General features: G+C 31.1%; 1 pseudogene; it reads left to right on the top strand.

The window, feature by feature from the left end:
* The first annotated feature begins 923 nt into the window (after window positions 1–923).
* Window positions 924–1,040, top strand: LOC145255894 (5S ribosomal RNA; annotated as a pseudogene).
* Window positions 1,041–3,917: the final 2,877 nt, after the last annotated feature.

Below are 3,917 nucleotides of genomic sequence, written 5' to 3'. Positions count from 1 at the left end.
TTAATTCGGTTTTCTTTTTTTTTTACGGATATTTAAAGAAGTGATGTTCAGTAAAAAAGAGTATGCATCTAATGTCATTTACAGATAATATAAATAATAAAATATGTGGCTTATTTGGATTAAGGATTATTATCCAAGATTGAGTTTCTTTATTGTTTTTTATGCACACACGCGCGCGCGCACGCACACACACACACACATATATATATATTATTTATTCGAAGGGAAACAGTTGCATTTGGTCGATACAAACAGCTATCTGTTTCAGTCAATGAGACTTCATTAGGCGATCCTGAACCATTCGATGCTAAAGAAAGAAAAAAAAATGAAAAATTGAGCTCTTCAAAAAATAACCAGAAAAGTTGCGAGCTCTCTAAAAATAAAAGGATACAAATGGAAAAGTCGTATTTCAACTTTTCTGGAAAATCGTTCGAATATGCCATAAGGGACATCGACAGCTGGATATTAGACAATATAAATTTGAAATTATTAAAGTGGGGCGTATTTTACAAGAGCAGTAGCTTGTGTTAGTGGGTGAGGTGATTTAAACTGAACATTGAGTTTCATTTAGCCTGTCTGTTGGTAAACTACTTTTTGCGTGTGCGAACAGGGCCAAAAGGTCATGTTGAAACATGCAGTGGCAGAAAAGGTCAAAGGGTCATGTTGTGACATGTATCAAACCTGCTTGGCCGGTCAGTTTGCACTGGAAGTATGAAGAGAGAACCGGACGTAACGTGTCAGATGCTTCAGTTTGAGTAAGCTGAGTTGAGTTGGGTCCGAGAAGCCAAGGAAGCAAGATGAGTTAAACAGTTCTTCCGATAAGGGAGCGGCAGTCTCCTTATTGATGCAGAGAAATGGCACAAGTTCGAGATCATCGATTTCACTCCATGCTGCGAAAGACGAGGTGCCTGGGATATATATGAATATACGGTACAATCACGTTGGAACACCGGTTCTTGTCAGATCACCGCAGTTAAGCAATGTTGAGCCTGGCTAGTACCAGATGGGTGACCATTTCGGAAGGCTAGGCGCTGTATGTGCTTTCCGCTTATCTCAGCATTGTTTTTAGTCGTCCTGAACTTCCACTTGCCACTAGTATTCAATAATTCGACTCAGGAGAGGTGTAGTTGGGATTGCGTAAATCTTGCCACAAAAATTTCACGTGCAGGCACCCTTACAGTGGGTATCTATAGTCTGTCAAGACTGAAGAAAACCTTGTTGTCTGTTGCTATATATATATATAGTAAGTTATGAAAATCTATATTTTCATAACTTACTGCCTAGCTCTACCAATGTATTGAGCACTGTTTAAGTAAATACTGAAAACTTACGCATAAAATTATATATTCGTATATTAACATATGTGATTAAATGAAGTAACCATATATATATATATATATATATATATATATATACTTTTTAAATTGTGCCGCTTCACTAAGAACAGCCAAGTGAAGCAGTATGATATTAAAAAGTATTTATAGCTCTTGTATTGCACTATTAAGCTATTTAAATGAAATGTGAGTTATTGATATTTATATTTGCATACAAATTTTTAAATGGTCTTTCGAAATATATATATATATATATATATATATATATATATATATATATATATATATATATATATTACATAAAGGGAATTAGCCCTGGAGTCTGAAGAGCAGAGTTTATTTTAATGTAAAACAAAAATACATGTCCTTTACAAGGTACCTGACAAGTAAAAAGTGTAATTTACAGCTGCGCAGTAACAAAAATCCCAAATCTAAATTCTAATAATAGTACCATATAAATCCTTTCACACAGACTAACACCAACACACAATTAATGAATAACCACATCCTTATTGACCCATCAAATAGTCTATTACCACCAAACGTATCACATAGCAATACCACTGTTAATCAAACTGGAAGCAACTCTATTTAAAAAAAACGCGATATACTTTGGTTCAACTTCTGGACTTATAAAACACAGAATCTCCACACATAAACATATAAATAAAAATAAAATTAATAACTTCGTTCTTATATTTTTAAATATTTGCAGAAATATCCGCCTTACTTACGACAAAACTGCTAGTTTTATTTTGGTGTCTTAAACTCCCCCCTATTTTTGCTGATGGGGAGATCATGTTCAATTATTGTAAATAATTATTCTAAATTTCAATGAAAGGAACATCGTTTCCGAAACGATCGTACACTCGAGTTGATTTTGTTTGGTTTTTCCTTTTGAAACTGATTTTTAATTCACAATTATTTATTACTCAATATATATATATATATATATTACTCAATATATATATATATATATATATATATATATATATATATATATATATATATATATATATTTAGTAATGTAATTGATAATTTAAAAATCAAATTATAATTAATAATAAAAAAATCCGTTTCATAAGAAGGAACAACAACAAAATCAATTATTTGTACGATCGTTTCGGAAAACAATGTTTTTATTGTGGTAGACATCATCTCTACCACAATTTTTTTTATTGTGGTAGACATCATGTCTACCACAATAAAAACATTGTTTTCCGAAACGATCGTACAAATAATTGATTTTGTTGTTGTTCCTTCTTATGAAACGGATTTTTAATTTAATTTTAATTTGATTTTTAAATTATCAATCACATTACTAAATATATAATTAGTTCTAGGATATTTACCTATCGAGCTTATATATCTAAATTACAACGAGCACTTTTTCTTTCCTGTATTTTAATTAAACTAGTAATTTTACTATTACATTAAAATACACTCTGCTCTTTAGACTATTGTTCTAATCTCCTTTAAATTATATATATATATATATATATATATATATATATATATATACATATACCACATCTGTACCTAGTTGTCTCCAATTTTTTACCTATTTGTCTTATCTGATGACCACATCTATACCTATTTGTCTTATCTGATGACCACACACACACACACACACACACACACACACACATATATATATATATATATATATATATATATATATATATATCAGAAAAATATTAAACCATGCCACACGTTCGACATGGTGAATTATATTTGTCTACTCTAAAATAAAACAAAGATCTTAAACTGTTTTTCATTTTTAATGTTCAAATTTTTCCTTGCCTGATGAGATCATTAATGGTCGAAACGGTGTGTGCATCGTAGCAAGAAACGACTATATTTACATAAACGAAAATGAAAATTATACATTTGCTCTCGTTGATTAAGCACTATCAACGACCCTTGTTTGAATTCAATAATTCTAAGCTTTTGAATATGTCTTTTTTATTTTTTAGAACTGGCAAAAGGCCACCCGGCGTTGAACGGGATAATTCAAAATAAAATCGGTGTTAATTAGTGCATGCAACATTTATGCCTCTGAAGCGTTACAAGAGTTGGTTAAATATGTTTAGAGACTGTTATTATTTAACTAGCAGGGGGAGCGACCTTGCCGGTCGTGAAATACGTTTGATATATTTTAATTCATACATATTTCGTATTTATTATTTCTCAGTCAATTCTCTATTGAATATTATATTGTACCTACTATATAACAGTTCTGATTTTAAAAAGAAAGAAAAATGAATTGAGTGTCATCAGCTAACATTGAAACCAAAACATTTAACCCTCCAGCAGCGTTCGCTACCGTTTAAACTAATCCGGCAGACAGATCAGAAAGTTATAAGTAAAAGCTCTTTTAGCTTTAATTAATTTACGCATGCGCGAACTAACGTATATTTCGACATATAAATCGACCGCTAAAGTTAAAAAAAAAAAACATATTAAAAACTAGTATTTCATAAGGTACCGATTCTTGCAATCTCTAGCCTAGGCTAAACAAACATTGTTGATTGGTGCAGCAGTCGTCTTATACAACCGATACATGATTTACAATTTTGTACC

The sequence above is a fragment of the Euprymna scolopes genome, chromosome 31 (assembly GCF_053919585.1).
Source record: "Euprymna scolopes isolate OS-2025 chromosome 31, ASM5391958v1, whole genome shotgun sequence".
Lineage (NCBI taxonomy): Eukaryota > Metazoa > Mollusca > Cephalopoda > Sepiida > Sepiolidae > Euprymna > Euprymna scolopes.
Note: the sequence above shows the minus strand (reverse complement) of the source record. Positions and strands in the feature narration are given on the sequence as shown.